This window comes from Propithecus coquereli, unplaced genomic scaffold (genome assembly GCF_000956105.1).
Source record: "Propithecus coquereli isolate 6110/MARCELLA unplaced genomic scaffold, Pcoq_1.0 Scaffold82, whole genome shotgun sequence".
NCBI lineage: Eukaryota > Metazoa > Chordata > Mammalia > Primates > Indriidae > Propithecus > Propithecus coquereli.
This window is the reverse complement of record NW_012154396.1, coordinates 3,095,504-3,115,907: the sequence shown is the minus strand read 5'-3', so window position 1 is coordinate 3,115,907 and position 20,404 is coordinate 3,095,504. Positions and strand designations below refer to the sequence as shown.

At 36.3% G+C, this 20,404-nt stretch overlaps 1 pseudogene; it reads right to left on the bottom strand.

Annotated features, from left to right (window-relative positions):
* Nucleotides 1-16,572: 16,572 nt before the first annotated feature.
* LOC105825752 lies at nucleotides 16,573-17,378 on the bottom strand (annotated as a pseudogene).
* Nucleotides 17,379-20,404: the final 3,026 nt, after the last annotated feature.

Below are 20,404 nucleotides of genomic sequence, written 5' to 3'. Positions count from 1 at the left end.
AAGTTTTTCAAAAGATCATAGAGAAACGGCTTACAAACATGTGAAAAAATGCTCAACATCACTTATCATCAGGGAAATGCAAATTAAAGGTACAATGACATACCACCTTACCCTTATCTGAATGGCCATTATTAAAAAGTCAAAAAACAACAGATGCTGGCATGAATGCAAAGAGAAAGGAATGCTTATACAGTGTTGGTAGGACTGAAAATTGGTACAGCCCCTAGGGAAAACAGTATGGTGATTCCTCAAAGAAATAAATGTAGACCTACCATTTGATCCTGCAATTCCACTGGGATCTAGCAATCTACCCAAAGGAAGTCATTTTATAAAAAAGACACCTGCACTTGAATGTTTATCACAGCAAAATTCACAATTGAAAAGATGTGGAACCAACCTAATTGCCCATCAATTTACAAGTGGATAAAGAAAATATGGCGTGTGTGTGTGTGTGTGTATACACACACACACACACACACACACACACCATGCAGTACTACTCAACCATAAAAAGGAATGAAATGATGTTTGCAGCAATGGAACTGGAGATCACTATGCTAAGTGAAGTATCTCAGGAATGGAAAACAAAACACTGTATGTTCTCACTAATAAGTGAGAGCTAAATGATGGGTGCACATGGGCACAAAGAGATATAAAGGACATTGGTAACCAAGAAGTGGGGAGAGGGGGTGGAGAGGTGCGGCGTAACAACTTACCTATGGGGTACAATGAATACTATTCTGGTGACAGACACACCAAAAGCCCTGACTTCAGCATTATACAAGATATCCATGTAACAAAACATTTGTATCCCCTTCATATTTTGAAATAAAAGAAAGTAAAAAAAAATAAAATAAAATGAAAATAAAAGTGTGTTCAAAATGTGATGTCCCCATTTCTTCATGAATTGCCCTCTCCGGGGCTCTTAGAAATCAACATGTGGTGGTCACCACTCCAGGCATTTTATTCTCTAGATTTTTTTTTCCCCTATTCCATTCTTCAGGGGAGTAGAATTTGTAAAATGCTGAGCATGACATCGAGATTTCTTTTCTCTCTTAGCTGCTTCCAATTTTGGTCATTCACCAAATATTATTACATCTTCTTTGCCATATCAATCTATTGAAATCATCTCTTCACCAAATCTAGTGCTAATATTTTATGTCATGATACATTTTACATAAGTATTTTGGGAGAGACCAGGTATTATAGTTTTACGTTTTTGTTTTTGTTTTTGAGACAGGGTCTTACTCTGTTGCCGACTATAGTGCAGTAGCATCATCATAGCTTGCTGCAACTTCAAAATTCTGGGCAATTCTCCTGCCTCAGCCTCCCAGGTAGCCGACACTACAGGCCTATGATACCACATCTGGCTAATTTTTCTACTTTTTGTAGAGACGGGGAGGTCTCACTATGTTGCCCAGGCTGGTCTTGAACTCTTGGCCTCAAGCGATACTCCGCCTCGGCCTCCCAAAGTGCTGAGATTATGTAGGGAGCTCATGCCCAGCCCTAAAGTCTTTTAAAAGTAATTTCAAATACCTAAGTTTCAAGAGATGGGGAACTAAATGTACATATGTACTAGCATATCCTGGAAGTAACAGAAAGATAATGATTAGCATATATTTTTAGCACAGAAGTAGCAAAAATAAAATGGGATTTAAGTCTAAAATCTTTGGGAGATACCTCTGGCATTAACATGATGTACAGAGAATAACATTCTTATATAAAATACACTTATAACTAAATAATCTGTGAATTGAGATCATCTGAAACCAATGTTTGTATTGTTATTACTTCATCTGTTTAATACAAATGCTTAAAATATGTATGGTTTGAAGAGCAGTCCGCAAAACATATGTCCAAGTGCACAAGGCACCTCTGGTACCTGTGAATGTTACCATACTTGTAAATAGGCTCATTCTAGACTGTTATAATAAAAATCTCAAGTATATCTACTGATAAAGCACAATAAAGGAACATATATGAAGAGGTAAGAAAAGAAAAAACGTTTAGACTAGAACCTGGACCGACATAAACTGCTATAAAGAACTAGCATGGTGTAATAAAAACCGTAAGTCCTAGACTTAGACTGGTAGTTTCTCTTCTTATTTCTACCAGTTTTTTGATTATATGAATTGGGCAAGGTATTTAACCTCTCTGAGCCACAATTTCCTACTTCATTCATGTAATGAAAGAAAATAGTACTCCTTCGTTATGTAGTTGAGAAAGAAATGTGACAATCTGCATTAAAAACCTTGTACATTTCCAGGCATATAGTAGATTTTGAACAAATGTCATCTATTCCTAATTAGAATGAGATTTTCATAATGGATTATCTGAAAATTGATTCTTTATAGAAGATATAAATTCCCACGAGACTCCCTGAGAAGCTCATCTAGTCTCCTTTTCCCAGTGACAGTTGCTCTAATTTTAAAGAACCCCACCTGTAAAATTGATATTAAGTAAGATATTATTAAGAATGTCCCTGAATTAAGAAACAGTTATCCTCTATCTTTAACAAAGGTTAATATTCACTTTACTAACACAGAAAATAAAGGATTTCTGGCCCCAAGTTATGCTTACTTTTGTGACATCATTTCCCAAGTGACCACTTCCTAAAGGCAGCCCATCAGCTCTCTTGGTCTCCATGATCCTACATTATTCTGATACAAAAAACAATTATACAAATCTCTGTCCAAGTTCTTTTTAGGTTAATCAGAATGAAGTAACACTTGCACAAAGTCCTTTTTAATTAATACCCAACACGTGAATAGTACTTTAGAGTCCACACGGAAACACTGAGCACTCATTTCCTGATAAAATTCTAATCCCAAAAATGAGGCATTCATTCCTATTTTGCAAATAAGGACACTGAAGCTCAGAGAAGCTTAGTGAATTGCCTAAGTCACAGGGTTATATTTGTCTAATATACAATGTTTTCTTTTTAAGTTTTTATTATATAGAAAATCAAACATTTCAAAATGTAAACAGAATAAAATAATAAACCAACATGTACACATCACCTAGCTATAATAGATATTTTGAAGATTTAATTTCAATTTCTCAAAATTTCCATAGTGAGACAACAAATGTACATCCCCAGCATTAGTATTATGGTATTGCATAATTAAAAATTTGTATCATGTCTTAAAACAAAAGGAGAAAACAGGAACACCAGAAAAGATAGTCTGGAATGAGAATTTTTCATCCAAAGTATTATCTATAAACCCATCTAAAGACAAAGGGAATATCCCTAGGCGATAACATTAAGTGACAATAAATTTGTTACCAAAAATTTAATCGACAAAGCATGGTCTAAGCAGTAAGCCTTTGAAATTTCACTGGCAAAGGCAAAGCCTAAATATGCATAAGCCTAATGATTACATCGCATGTAAAGACACATCATGTCAAATATCTATTTTTAAATTGATATTCCAAGTAAGGTGCTCTTAAAGTATATTCTGGTATCATAGGAGATAGGTCTTTAAATAAGAAAAATGGAGTACCTCATTTCTCTTCTGTTTGTAACAGTGAGAAATTTTCATTAAGGTAAACAATAAGCTAAATATTCCCAGGACTCAATCACCATTTTTACCTACATAGGTATTGGAAGAGAGATTTTCCATGCTCATAGTCCTCATGAAGAGTATTGCACCCAACCGATACATCAATAAAAAAGAAAAACAAATTGAGCTATAATTATAAAACTAACTTCTAGGAAATAAAATTGGCAGGAGTTAGTAAAGATTCAGAATTTCAGCACAGAGTGGAGTGATAGCCAGAGAGGCAGAAAATGGAAATCCATTTTAGAGAAGGAGCTACATTATTAGCAACTCTTCTGAGACAAGCCTGGCACAGGTACTAGATAGATGGGAGTGGTGATAATTATAAACATATTTTCACATGACTGTTGTACAGCTATTAAGAAACATTTATATTTTAGAAGCCTTTTCTCAGATGCACTATCATATACTTCATAAAAGGCTGGTTACATATCTTATTGAAAGAATGACTACTAAACAGACATAAAAATTTCTCCAAAAATGAATATATGTTTAGGGTTTTGGTTAATAGTTAAATACCTCAGCTTTGCTGACTAGGGGAGATCTTACTGAGAGAGAGATCGTCCAGGGTAATGCATTCCTTATCAATGACATATATGAAAGCCTGGAGAGATTTTATATCTAGTAAGAAGGTAGCATCTTTGTACAATACCCTGCTCTTTAAGTTAAGGGAGGCAAAATAAATAAATAAATAAAATAGGCTTACAGAATAATATAACTGAATAATTAGCCTGGCTCCCCATGAATACAAAGAATAAAACAGGCTTAGAAAATAGGAAGAAATTTACAAATACTGATTTTGGAAATAAAAGTATGGAAAATAACATTTTGAAATAAGCAGTGTTTACATCTCCAGGTCATTTTTGGCCACTAATTAGCCCAAGGACTTAGAGTTGAAATGAATCTCATAAATCTAATGTGTCTCAGACATAGGTAGGGAATCTTCCTGTCCCCTACTTTCAAGTTCAACGCATTGACAGTGAGTTCTTAACTGCAAACAACATAACTGCACTCTAGTTAAATTAAGTAAAAGGAATTTATGGAAGGATATTAGAGACTAATCGAAACTTTAAGACGGCAAGAGAACCAGCCTATGCAGTCGAGAACAGACATAAATCTGGCTCTGTGACCTTAGCACTGCTACCATCACCAGGCACACTCACCAAAGTCCACTTTGCTTACGAAGATCTGGGTACCAGGTACTCTATTATTAATATAAACTCTGCTATCGCTTCCCCTGTCAACAAAACGCATCTGCCATCATCACTGCCGGAACAGATTCCATGGTGCCTGTTTCTTGTCTCTAATTTCCAATTCAAAGTCTTATCTGTGTGCATTTGAATAACAGAGCCTGGGTCATATGCATGTGTCCTGGATGCAAAATCGGTTGGGGAAGCAAGTTTCCAACTTCTATTCTGAGAAATTACTCATAAGGAAGGATTTCCTCAAACCTCAACAGGTATCAAAGATGTTATAAGGAAATATCAAAGGCATCAAAGATGTGAGGACATTTTCATGGATTTCCCTGGAGTATCTATACACTGTTTGAGAAACAGTCTCAACCACTGACTATAAGTCTATCATCTGGACCTGCCAACCTCTCACCTTGTCTCCTGTCACTGTCTTCCCACTAGCCACACTGGTCTTCAGTGATCCTCCTACATGCAAAGCTTTTGCAGGCTTTAGATTTTCTGTTCCTAAGCTTCCTTCGGCCTTGAACTCCATACTCCCAAATGTCCTCTTCGCTCACTTCTGCTTTCCACTCAGGTATCACCTTAAATGTTACTTCCTCAGAGAAGACTTCCCAGACCACCCCAACTATGGGTGTTCCCCACCACACTCCAGCACACTCCAGCCTCATTCTTTCTTGCCACCCTGTTCTGTTTGCTTCATGGAACTGACAACTATTTGATCTTGTTTAATTTGGTTTTTTTCAGCCTAACTTGCCATAATGTAAGCTCCGGGGGACTATGGATCTTGTCTGTCCTTTCTGCTATTCTATCTTCAGCACCAAGAACAGTGTCTGGCACACAGTAGTCTTTCAAATACGTGTTGCATAATGAATGAATACGTGCTATAGTTTCATAAGCCCATTTTATAAATGTGGAGACTGAGGAAGAGATGTTCATGATTTGTATATGATCACATAGTATATTAGTGATTGAAGGGCAAGCCCTTGATACCCAACCATGCAATATCCAGGATTAGAAAGATATAAGAAGTTTCAGCCGCTTCTTAAAGAAAAAGAGGCAGCAGGGCAGCCCAGAAAGGACACTGACTAGGAAAAAAAACATGAACTGTAAGATTATACATTTCTGAGTCCAGGTCTGTGCCCCCAAATCTAATATAAATCTTACAGGATTTTTGAGAAATTATATGTGACCTTATATGTAAAGAGCTTTTTATAATGCAAAATGTGTAGGTACTTCATCATCAGAAGCTATAAAAATTATTAATTTATGAGCAATGATATCCATGTCTGAGTTCACATTCTCTTAGCAATATGCTAAGGGAGACATACTCAATATAATCTAAATTAGAGAGTCCTCATGTATAAAATGAAAGTGTTCCTACTTTCATACAATTTAGGAAATCTGCTCTATGCCAGGCATGTGTTATACACAGGTTGAAGCCTCTAAGTTTCATTCTAGCTATTAATACTAAGAGCATTTCAATCTCTTATTGTAATTTCCAAAGATCATCTTGTCACTGTAAACTAATGGCAAAAATAGGCTACTATTTTCACTTCTTTCATTTATTTAAAAGCATTTATTGAATCAAACACGGTGCAAAGTATTGGTGACACAGAAGCCACTGAAAATAACCCCTGTCCTCAAAGTACTTAGTGTTTAATGAGAGAAACAGACAAAAGGAACATTAGCAGTAATGTAATGTATAAAGGATATTATAGAAACCCAGAGGAATGGTACCCAATCCAGAGACTTCATATACTCAGAAAAAGCTTTTTAGTAGAAGTGATTCTGAGCAGAATCCTAACTGAAGGATGAGAAGGAGTTAACCAGGATTATAAAAGGTCAGACATGCTCAGAAATTCTTTGTAGATGCAGAGAAAACAGCATCTGCAAAGGCCCAGTAGAGAATTTAATCATGCAATCTCTAAGAAACTGATTAGTTGAAGAAAATAGAGTCACAATGATCCAAGAAGAAAGAATATCAAAAAAGGGCATGTCCCCAACCCCCTCCAAGAGTGCTAATGCTACAAATAATTAATTTCCCTTAATTACTCTGCTTTTCCAAGAAAAGAGAAAGAAACTCTTTCATTATTATATTACCTTTCTAGTCTGGCACTAATCCTCACTTTTTTGCTAGAATTTATCATATTTTTAAAATACATACATGTGTATCAAATATACTTTTATTAAAGCTCAGGTTCCCTTTTTAAATTCCTTTCATATTAGCAACTTTTCATAGAGGAATTGTCCCTTACGCCTTTCTCTGTGCCTGGAATGCCTTCGAGTCCCCTTCCTTTGGCAATTTTCTCTAATTCCTCCAAGCAGCATTTTTCATTTTCTCCTATAAAGTGACAGCACTTTCTACATTATTTCCATTATAGCTCTTAGCAAATTGCCTTTTAATAAGTTTCTCTCTTCCTAGACTGAGCTTCCAGAGGAAAGGTTTTATCTTTGTTTCACAAACACTATCTTTTTTTTTGTAATAAACATTTTAAATTTTAGAATAGCTTTAGAATTACAGGACAGTTGCAAAGGCAGTACAAATAGTTCCCTATTCCCTAGGGATGTTTTTAAAATTCAGATTTTGATTCAGTAGGTCAGGGTAAGTCCCAATATTCTAGATTTAGAACAAGCTTCCACCTGATGCAAATGCTGCTGGGCTAGGAACCACAGTTTTGATAAGGTATGTGTGTCAGGCCCATCAGGACTAAGATTCTCAGCTGCAAATCAGAATCAACCTGGGAAGGTTTCAGTTGTTTGCTTTTAAATTCTATTACCTGGGCCCCACCCCCAGAGATTCTGATTGAATTCATCTGCTGTAGACCCAGGACTCTGTATTTCAAAAAAGCTTTTCAGGTGAGTCTAATGTGTAGCCATGGTTGAGAAACACTTGTCCTAAGTTGTTAGATACCCATATCCTAGCAAGCTCTCCACTTCCTCCTCCATAAAACAGAAATAATTATAAGCATCTGATAAGGTTTTATTGGGACTAAGTGAAATAGTGAAAGCAAAGCACTAAATGCAGCACCTATTATATTCTAGGGAGTTTAAAAATGTTAATTACAATTTTTTTAAGTAAATTCTGACAGGCAAAAGAACATGTAAATCCACATTTCTCAACAATTAACTTCAGAAAACATTCTTCCTAATCTGTCTTCCCAGGGTTAGACACCTCTCAGATCCCCCAGCTGTCAGAGGAACATTTTAAAAGGGCAAAAAGTTCAGCGTTAGGGTGGAGTCACTACAGAAATTCCCCAGTCTTTAGGGAATGTGGTCTAAGTATCCTTTGATTAATTCAACAGGCCCTGCAGCTGAGCCTGGAATAAGGGAGTCCCTGCCTGTGTGGGACAGAAACAGCTTTGTATGGGTAGAGTCCAAAGAGTGGCCAGTTGGGTCTAAGTTGCTTATTATAGAACAATGAGTGATCACATCATAACTGCAGCTGGTCTTAAAGAGAGATCTCTGAGAATCATATGGTTTCAAACTGTTGTTCATACATGTGAGGGCAAAGCTCCTAACAAAATTCAGAGTAGTAGTATTATCATTAAAATTCAAATAAGAAGACACTGGTAATTGTAAAATTACATGTCTTCTAAATTGGCTCCTTTTAACATAAAAATCCCTTCTTTAACCCAAAGAAGTACAAAAGTAACTCTACTTTTAACAGACACTGAAGGTTAAGGAGTAATCTTTTCTTTATTTTCCTTAAACTAACTTTAGTAGGTTCTTGGGATAATTAGAAAAGAGAAGACAGGGTTTAGAGATTAAGAGATGTCATACATAATTATCGAGTTAGAAAAGAATAAATACAAAGAGAATTAAATCCTAGCTTGACATATACCAATTTCTACTTAGTAACAGATATCCATCTTTCACCAAAATATTCTCATCTGCTTGAACAGCTGAAATACTATTTCTGCCCCGTAATAACTCTTGCCTCAAACACTTACTAGTATTAGAATAGTCTCCTAATGGGTTTCTCTATCTCCAGCCACCTCCTCTATTCTACCTGTCACATGGATCAGGTTACTTACCTAAATTTCCCAATTCTTTAAAATGGCACATAAGATGCTCCAAGATCAGGCTCTTGCTTACCTGCCAAAGTTACCTCTTGAAATTCCCTCCTTAGCTCCCAGCCCTCTAGCCATATCAAATTACTTACAGTTCCCCATTTATAACACTCTAGGTCACATTTCTATGGCTTTGCATACGCCTTACAAGGAAAAATCTCTCTCCAATCCCCCATCTGCTTAGGTAAGACTGTGCCTCACTTTCAAGACTCAGCTCATTCAACCACTTTTCAGGGAAACCACTCCAGAGTTTGCCAAGCAGAGACAGCACTTCTGTTCTTTATGTCACCTTGCCTCTCCTGCTAGAGGAGGAAATCGGTATGCAAGATTTTCTTTCCAGCTCTAGTGATTGCTCCCACCCCTAGAACATAAATGCTGTGAAAAGAGTAAATGAATGACTGATGAAATGGCCTTAGGCCAAATAATGAGATGACTACCAATGCTACCATCATCCTTAAAGATAGGAAGAGTCAATATATTTTATCCAAGGACCCTTACTCTAAAGTGCCCTGAAAAGAGTCAGCAGAAGTAAGAATGTCACCACACTAGATAAGTCTATTTCATCCTTGCAAGTCTCCAAGGTGATTTTGCAGAAGAGGGGGTGATAAATTGCTCATGTAAGTGTATTATTTTAACCATAAATGTAATAGATATTCATTGAGGAAACAGGATATAAAGATAAGTAAAAATATAAGTTGTACATTAAAATTTATTATTTTTAATGATAAAAGCAATATATAATAATTATAGAAATCATTATCTTTACATTAAGATGTAAAGATAAGTAAAAGTATAAGTTGTCCAACACAGAGAAATAATCAACCATTTATAAAATTTGGGGGATATCCTCCTGGATTTCTTACACATCGATGCTATTCAACACAGAAATGGAATTTCTTGTACACAGATGTTATTCAACACAAAAATGGAATCAATTGTACAAACTATTTCATAACTGAATTTTCCAATCCACAGTATTATGTGGTGAGTTATAATAATAATTCACATCTACAATTACATGAAATGTTTGTTAAAAATGTAAATTGCTGAACTCTATTTCTGATTATTCCAACAATCTTTGGATAGGAAGTCCTGGAATATTCAACTTAACCCTCTAAGTGATTCTTTTGTACAGTAAACTTTCAGAGCCACTAACCACAGACAGTGTTTTCAAATCACTATGGTAAAACGGCCCAAAGTGGAGGTTTCAAAGATATTTATTTTGGCTGCACAAAAGGAAGCTTAAGAGCTCTTACAAAATGAAATGGGTTACCATCCCAGTTGATTAGCCCCTGGCACTCTGCAAATAGATTTTGAATAACTACTGTCAGAGATGTGGTGGTCATTCTGTATCAGGAAAGAGGTTGAAAGAGATCATTTCTAAAGTCTGTCTCAACTGTAAAATCCTAAGACTCCATAATTAAAGAATGGTAAGGCTAAATTATACATCAGAGGCAAAAAAGGAATAGTTACCTGGGAAGACAGTTATGAAACTATCTGGATATATTTTTTACGGAATGGTGGTGATAAGGCAGCTCTCAAAGCTGTCAAAAACTTTGTACATAATTAATTGAAAATATTCTTTTTTTAGACAAGATTAAGATTTTTTAACTGATAATCCTATGGTTCAAAATGTCTTCCTTGGTAGCACTAACACAGAGCAGATAAATGCTAAAGGCTCTAGTTGAAACAAAGTAAAGGATACATCTTTGATATACGTGGCCCATTATTACCAGTCTGGAGGAAGGGGGAGAGGGGTCTATGGAACTGTGGAAACACTAGTAATCTAATTTAACCTTTTCATTTTCAAGGAACCTGAAGCCCAGAGAAATTCAGTGTTATAAATTCACATGGCTAGTTGGTGACAAAATATTCTAGAAATCCATACTTCTGACTCCTAGTCTACCGTAATAAAGATCTCTTTACTATTGCAAATTGCCTTTTATTCAAAATCTTAAAAGTTAGATACAAATCACAGAAGGCCCGAGTGTTTGAAATTGTGTACATATAATGATGCCACATTGTAAACAAATGGCTTAAAATAATTACATTTTAAAAGCAGATTGACATTTCAAGGATAGCTGCAATAATGCTCCTTATGTTCGCTTCTCAGAATTGTAATTTAATTCTCCATTTGGCAGGAAACTCAGTGATTACTCTCATTTTGTGACATTTAAATAAAAGTGCCTTCCAAAAAGACAAATAATATTTTCAAACACACTTTTTCTGTTATACACACTTTATATGTTTACACAGAGATGTTGGTATTTTATGGATATGCACATTTATAGGTACTTAATGTATATATAGTATATATATGTATTATATATGTTAATTATAGAATATACAGTTCTTTATTTTTTATAAAATGTATAAATGTATATTTAATCTTAATAATGTTGTTTTTAAAGGTTGACAGGACTGACTCAACCACCATATATTTACAGTGAAAATTATATTTATAAATATCCAACTAACAAGTTGGAGAATCAACAGCCTAGGTAATTTCAGCAAGTCTCATAACTTCAAAAACCATCTACATGTTAATGACTCCTAAATTTGTATCCCTAGCCTAGACGTTTTGTACAAACAGCCTACTCAATACATCTACGCCAATGCATCTCAAATTTAACAGGTAAAAAATCAAATTCCTAATCTTCCTTCCTAAACTCTTCCTCCAATGGTTATCCTCATACTACAAAAGACAGATCCATCCACCCAATTGCTAAACTTGGCATAAATCTGGACTACTCTCTTAATATCTTACATCCATCAGCAAATTCTGTCCCTGTACTGCCAAAATACACTCAGAATTCCATCGCTTCTCACTACCTGTGCTGCTACAATCACCATCATCTTTCTCAATAGCCTCATAATTGGTCTCCCTGCTTCCACCTTTGTCCTCATACAGATTATTCTCCAAATAGTAGCTAAAGTGGCATATTAAAATTTGTCACCACTTCCAAAGACTTCCAATCTGGCACTTGGTATAAGCCCTATAAAGACACTCTATGATCTTCTCATCTCATTCTACTATGTCTCTGACTTAATTTCCTACTTCTCTCCCACTTACTCACCTCACTTCAGCCACCCAGTCCACCTTGCTGTCCATCCAACATTCCAAGGAAAGAGCTGCTGTTTTCCTATGCAAAGGGTCTTTCCTTACACATCTCCATGGCTTTTTTCTTCACCTCTTTCACATGCGCTGATCATGTCAAACCATCACAGACTATTATTTGTATTCCTAGACTAGTATCCATATCAATCATAGTCCTACCACATGAGTGCCACATTAAATTAAGGTAACTGATGAAGAGTTTAATAGAGGACTATTCACAAGGGTGTGAGAAGAATGTAGTAAAACCAAAAGGAAAAATACAGAACTACAGGGATAGTAATAATCAGGCTATTGCCTCCCCCAGACCTCAAGGGATAAGAGGAAGAGTAGATATTGGAAACTAGAAAAAGAGTCCAACTGAGAAGGCTTCCTTGAGAAAAATATTGATGATTAGAGAAGGGCAGCAGTCAGCCTGAGGCACGTAGGAGAAAGGAGCTGAGAGAATAAATACCCTGAACTCACACTTCTGTCTCTCGCAGATCTTTTTCCAGAGGGCCTATCACTATACTCCACATTGATTTGCTTCCCAGAGCAGAAAGCAGGATGGAGAAGAGTGGAGAATGGATCTGGAGGAGGCAATGTAAGATACCCAACCCACTCCCTTACTCCATTTCTCTATAGCCCTCTTACCTGCTTTATTTTTGTCCATAGTGCATATCATTATGACATATGTTGTATTTTGTTTATTTGGCTTGCCTCTCCCACTAGATTGTTCACAATTTAAGTGCATGGATTTCTGTCTACTTGTGTATTGTGGTCTCCCAAGCACCTAACACAGTACCTGGCACATATTAGGCACTCAAACAATATTTGTTGAATAAATCAATATGATGCAACAGTGACTATCCCTTGAATAGGGCTTTGAAACATGCTATGTAAACTATTTCCTTAAGGAGAACTCCTCTTCTTCCAACCTTTTAATTGGCTAGGCCAATTAGTAGGTCAGGAAGCAATGAGGTCACCCAAAGGAGAGACTAAAGAGACTTGCATGAGCTTGATATGGTGAATAAATTGTAAGGCATCTTGCATTCCTCAGATTCTGCTTTATAGAACTTAAAGTTTATTATCACATTCACCCAAATAGGGAAATATAAAAAAAAGGAGGTAGAATCATAGGTGGGTATTGAAAGTTCTTCCCCTACTGCCTTGAAGGTGATTTATGAGTTAAGATATGATTCATGACATTTCATGTATATCATAGATGTTTCTGATTTTTATAAAGTGGAAAAGAAGTATATATAAGTTATTTCCAAAAGACAAAGGAGTATTAAATGTTTAAATATCCATCTTATAAACCCGTGTTCAACATGAATAAATCAAGCCAGGGCCCTTAAGGGCTCTCATTCCCCTGGCGAGACTTAACTGAAGAAAAGTCTTTGAAGAAAAGACATTAGAAGAACCTCTGATACCTTGGTTTCCTAAATCATTTGTGATATTTGGGGACTCGTATGTAGCAATCAGAAAAGGATTACTTATTTTGCTTCCCAGACTCTCCAAAGCTTGTGTAATTAAAGGAAATAATAAAACAATGGGGCAGAAGAACAAACATCTGTTTTATTTGTGAAAACTGAGGAATTCATGTCAGTGGAGAATTTATTAGCAAGTAATATATATGCTGATTCTAGCAGCACCTCCCAGGCCACCCCAGTAGAAAAGGCAAAATAGCACTCATGGTAACATATTAAGAGAAACAGAAGTGCAAAAAAATAGAAAATATCCCTAGAAAAGGTCTTCCACATCTACCACTCCTAGTTCCCATTAAGAGAAGAAAGAATCTCATTCACTTAGGAGCCCCATCTGTCCACATTTTCCTGAAAGGGAAGATGGGAATAAACAAAGCTGACAGCAGATAGAGAGGGATGGAAATAGATTGGTTGAGTTGTTATGAACTTTTTGAAATTTAATTTTAACCCTAGAAACATACCCTTGCACTCTCTGGTAGCAGTCTTATAATGTATTTGCATTCTATTATACAACTTTTTCTCTGAAAGGAAATCAGATATGTTACTATGATTGCTCTTCAATTAAAGAAGTTATTAAAATAACCCCTGAAAATAATCTTTGGGTTCCTAGGGGAAATCTGTTTGCTATTAGGACCCCATTCCATATGCCTCCCTTTTAGGTGCAGATCCAGGTGTTGTGAACTTTGAAGCTTACACAATGGGAGTAGGGGAGCCCTTTAAGAAAATATAATCAATTTCAAAATACTACATTTAAATAATCTGACAATTATCCAAAAAATCATGAAATCCAGGAAAACTGCATACATTTTTAGATAATTACTGTACATGCTTCTGTATGCTTTTCTTTTTTGGTGTTTTGTTTTACTTTGGCTCATACACTTTGGTTGCTTCTTCATATTTTAAGGATTTTATAATGTTTCTCTTTTAAAATTTTCTCATAAGACTAAATTTATAGAATACCCTAGTAAAAGCTTTGATTATAAATATCCAACAGTTTAAAACAGACAAAATAGTTTTGTAGATTTCTATATATTAATACAAAGTACATGATTCTACACAATACATCCTACAGGCAAAGAGAGGTGGAAGAAGAAAAAGAAGACTGTGGTTGAGGTCTAGTAATAAACACATAAATACAGAAGTAGAGGTGATCCATATTATAGTATATTCTAACACCAAGACTGCAGCAAAAATGTAAGAGAAAAAATTCAAAATAACTCAGGAGGATGGTAATGACTGAACTCTTGCAATATACCTCAAAGCGGATCCAACTCATTGTGTAGTATGTGCGTACAGTGACTTGTAGTACACGTATGTTTCTTTTTTCCCGAAAAGGAATAAATACAAAATGTTAAGTTTAGATTATGGCATATAAAACTATAGGGTGTCCATAAAAAGTGGCTCACTCCTTATTGTTATGCTATTCAATTTTTAAAATCTACTTTTCAAAATAAGCACTGAGTTACGTCATTATAAAGCAAGCAAATGCACCTCCTTCATTATGAAAAGTCTCAACTGGTAATATTTTTTTTCCTGAACTTTTAGAAAAGATGTAGTGAGAATAATTTGGTTTGGGTTCAAACGAGAGGCTTCTATGAGGATTTTAGAATTAAAGAGCTCCATGTTCAGGATATCGGAATGCTCAGAAATCCTGACTAAAAGAAGTCAAACCCAAACCAACCCACTCGGCATTAAGATACACTTCTTTTCTTTCAGTAAATTCTACTTTAAATATAGAGTTTTTAAAAAAACAAAGACTCCAGTAGTTTAAAACAAGTCAAACACCCACTCTACATAGGTAAGACCTTCACCAAGGTCAACTGAAGAAATCCAGAATTAAAACTGAATTGTGCAGATTTTCAATGAAGTCACCAAATAGTCATGTAACACAAGCACAAGTTAATTGTTGACACACTCAGCAAGCCCTATAAGAGATACGTCCCAGGAAGTACTAACTACTGTTTTGTGTCAAGACTCGCACATTTTATTTTTCAGATAGTTTAACATTTTTGATAGACTGTATTCTCTACCATGTGGTAATTCTTTGGCACTATTTCTATAGAATCTTGCCTATCCTAAAGATTTGCCATTTCCCCAAGAGGAACTCTGATTCACATAAATTGAAATCTTTGTCAAATATTAATATGAAGCGAAGTGACACAGAGTGCAACATCACAGTCAAGTTACCTCTCTGTATCTTTAGAAATTACTTTCTCCTTCAAGGCATTTGCACCAGAAAGTTCAGTGTGTCCTGCTTAATAATGAGTAGTATAGGTTTGAATCTTCAGAACTTTGGCAAGACCTTAATATTTCAAAATTCTTAACAACTACCTCTAGGGGCAATCCATGTTACTGAGTTATGACAAATTTATTATCATCAGGGAAAACAAGGGTAGCCAGCCATCTTCAAAAATATTACAACCACTGCTTCTCAATGTATTAATAGAAAGACTAAAACTACATATAGTTCCTCATACAACAAATCTCATCTCTGTCCCCTGAAATTTTCCTGGTTTCCTTTATGAGAAAGGGATTTTTTAAAAAGACTTAAAAAGCACTTTACAGCAGTATTCAACTTTGTTACGAGACACTCAGCATCTTAAATATTATGTACACTTCTTTTTTTCTTTTAGTAAGCTAGACCCTGGTTTCAGAGCTTGTGGGACTGAGAGGATAATAACCCATTCAAAACTACTCTACATACTGTCCTTTGGCAGAATAGCAGGTATTCCAAGTTAAAAATGGGAGGGTCAGGCCGGGCATGGTGGCTCACGCCTGTAATCCTAGCTCTCTAGGAGGCTGAGGCGGGCGGATTGTTTGAGCTCAGGAGTTCGAAACCAGCCTGAGCAAGAGCGAGACCCCGTCTCTACTAAAAATAGAAAGAAATTAATCAGACAACTAAAAATATATAGAAAAAATTAGCCGGGCATGGTGGCGCATGCCTGTAGTCCCAGCTACTCGGGAGGCTGAGGCAGGAGGATTGCTTGAGCCCAGGAGTTTGAGGTTGCTGTGAGCTATGATGACGCCACGGCACTCACTCTAGCCTGGGCAACAGAGTGAGACTCTGTCTCAAAAAAAAAAAAAAAAAAAATGAGAGAGTCAGTTTGTGGCTTTGTGGTCTGTTCAAAATTTACATCATTTTTTGTTCCCTTTCTACATAAACCTCAGTCACTGCTCCTGAGAAGAGACGGGCAGAGGCTCTGGCCCTGCTCCTCCGGCGTCTCAGCAACTGGTTTCTTACGGCTGCAGCAAGGCCTGAATAGATGTGTGTCGATGAGGACTTCCCCCAGATGGCCTTTACAGATGATCCCATAACATTTTTTTGTTTTTTCCAGTGTGTGAGATCTAAAAAGGAAAAAAAAAAAAAAAACCCACAAAACTGGTGTTCTGTTAGAGCCCAAAGCCAGCTCTGTATCGGAGCCATTATCTGACCAATTACTGTTAACAAGGAGATTAGGCTGGCGAGGCACTTGAGGTGGTACTGAACGCATTAGAATTTGAGGTTTAAATTCCTTCTGTAATTTACTAATCTGGTTGGTTTTTATCCTGTTTACAGATTTTCCAGGTTTTTTATCTTTTTTTCACTTTCTTTGGTTTCAATGCAGTTTTAGATTGGATCCTGCCATTGCATCCACCATATGATTCCAGTTTTTTTGTTGCTTTTTGTTTTTGTTTTTATCCCACTGGCAACTTCTTCCATCTTTTCCCAATCAGGACGCAGGCACTGGAGATGTCACCTGACCGAGCCTCAAGTAACCCAGGCAGTTCTGAAAGTCCTTTTCATAACGTTTACTGTCAGTGAATCCAGAATTGGAAGACTTAGCTCTGCAAATACAGCAGACCTCTATACTTTGGTACATCTTTGGCTTATGAAAAACTAACAGCTTTTCTTCTGGGCAATATTCTTTCAAAAGAAGCCATTCTATGAGCAATAATTTTCCAGAGATATGGAATGCATGCCAGAACGACCCCATCTCTAAGCACTCCCTCCTCCTCAACTTGGCTTTTATAATTTTGTCTGTGGAGAAGCTAGAAAGATAATTCAATCTTTCCTTTATCAGGGTTGATCAAAGTGGTGTTGGTTCCTCTCTACCCACATGCTTTCAGTGCCCAGTGCTCTTAGATGAATGCATATCACAAAATGACCTCTGGCCATGTACTTTTACTCATCACTCTGGGTAGGTAGGCTCATTCAGAAGCAGTAAGAACAGTAGAAAGATTCCTGGAAGACATTCCTTTACCAGGTCAGTAGACATAAAATTATAGACTGAAGTAACTTTGAACCACATAAATATTAGGTTGACCATATGAGATTGCCAATGTTCAATCATTTTTGACCTCCAAAAATGACAGTTTCATATGGCTCACGTTAATATATCCCACTAAGCCCAAAATAAATGCATCCACAATGCATTCATCCCATTAGCCAGATTTCAAAATTGCTCATGGCCAGTCTAACATCACTTTGCACTAGAGGAAATATGAAAGAGAAGGTAGGAATGCAAAAAGACCACAGCTTTAATCTTATTGTGTTTAAATCATCTTCATTGCAAATTTTACATGTGATCATGTGTGAGAAAGCCCAGAGTCTTGGACAGAGCCTGGGAAAATAAGGGGCCCTGAGGCCTATGGTACCTTAACTTCATAGTAAATAGCCTTTACAGTTCCAGTCCTCTCACTGAAAATTTTGTCACCTGTCCATTCCCAAGGAAACTTGTAAGGGACATCTGAAAAGTAAACATACTTCTCTTTTCCCCCAAAGAAACATTAATAGTTCCCACATGTCACAAAGAAATGATTCCCAATTTATAGGCGCAAGAAGAGCAGAGCCCTGTCTATCTATTGCCAGATTCAAACAATCCTGTCCAAAATGATGAAAATTTCTATGAAACAAAGAACCCTGTGTTGACACAGGAATCTCATCTCCTTATCATTGTTCCCTAGGGCATTCATCAATTGCGTGCTCTGTACACTAGGCACCTTGCCCTCACGTGGGCACTTGTAAAACACAGCAGCCTCTGATAAAAATGATCTCAATGCAAAATGTAAACGTGTGCTTTATCTGGAATCAGACACCAGGCTATTTGCTAACTGGCCCTACAGTGAAAGAGCTTTCTGGCCGTATGTTTTTTAAATCTGACACAAAATGCCACACAGAGAACAGAGTTCAGCTAGAGCCCTCAACCCATTTTAATGAGAATCATTTCTTTTTTTTTTTTTTGCTTCTGGTTTTCCAGATAAGTCTGTCCACCAAAGACTGATGCCTTGTATAGGCAAACTGTTTAGCTGCCGAATTCTGCTGAGTTGGCAGCACAGCCCAGGAAAACTGTGCTGAGTCCACACAATAGCCACCATCTGTTGCAGAGCTTCTAGGAACAGTGTCATCAGCATGAAACACAGTGTCAGCCCTAATAATTAAAGGACTGCTTTGGAAGCTAAAGCAAATGACAGAAACTTATTCCAGAAGGTCATTAACACCTGGCTTCTTTGCAATAATTGAGAACACTGCTACATAAGGAGAATAAATAAAACTATATCAAGTGTTTACTCCACTTATATTTCAAAAGGTATCAATTATAATCAACACAGACTTTAAATTCAGATCAGACAGAGCCTCAGCTATGCCACTAGCTGATACATCAGCATTGATAAGAGTAATAACAACAACAACAATAAAACTTTCATTTATTAAAGGGCTACGATGCGCCAGGCCTTTGTAAGCTGCTTCAGAAGTATATCTTAATTCTCACATTAACCCAATAAGAAAGGTGCTATTATCTAAAAGGCAAACTATTTTAACCCTCTCGGTCTCATTTTTTTATCTGTAAAACAAAGATAATTTCACTTATTTCTGTGAGATTTTGGTAAAAATTAAAGATAATATAGGTAAAGTATTGATCATTCAATAGCAAATGAATGAAATGGAAAAACACCTGTTATTAAAATATTACTAAGTTCTTAAAGCTTATACAGATTGTATATACAAGGAAATATTAGATCTAGACTCAACATGTCTAACGTGGAGTATAGAAAACCTCAAGCATCCCATCAGATGAGCTAGAACACTGCCTTGCTGATTCCACAGATTTAAAGAGTAAGCCAACAAAAATGAAGCAGAGCAGCTGATTAGGGTACGTTATCATTTAAAGCAGTCAGCATGTATTAAAAACCCACTCCAGTATAGTAGGAAACTGCAAAGAAAATAATAAATACAGTCCTGCTGGAACTGTATTTTAAGTATACAGAATATATATGGGTATTATATTGTCCTATCATTTGGGACAATGCATACGAAAATTATAATGATATGTGTGCCAAAACAATGCATTAGTCCAGACACTCAGAAATCAAGGATCTATGAAGAATAAGAGCTGAGAAATATTTATGCTCACTATTTCAGATTAAAATTCACCTTTAACATAAAAGTGGTATGGATATGCCAAGTGACAAAGATAGCTATGATTCTAACCCAGTCAATATTTTCCCTGTGGAGAGTTACTGCCATTATCTCCATATAGCACCCTCCCTTTGTCCCCTGCCCTGTTAGTCAAATGCCTCAAAGGTATATAGTATATAAAGTCAAGAGAAGCCTTAGAAAATAATCTGGCTTCCAGTCTCCAAATTTTCATGTGGTCCTATAAATTAAACATATGAATTTATAGCTAGGATAACAATTACCAGAAATGGAAAAGTAAATTTATCACAACGTTCTGTGTTATTATCACACCTAAATCAGAATAAAATGTTTTGCTTAAATCATGAACATGGATATCCTGTTCTCAGACAGAAACAGTAAAGAAACTTAAAATAATTTTAATTTCCATGAGATTGAACAAGGCATGAAGTTACAACAGCTGAATTTTATTTGTTCTCCTTTTATTAATTCTGCTATATTCAAAGCTGCCAGTCTGAAATATAATCAAGAATTATACTGTATTCTCTAAGGAGTCCACCAGGCTTCATACATTTCTGGCAAACTTGGATGCCCCATATTCTTCCA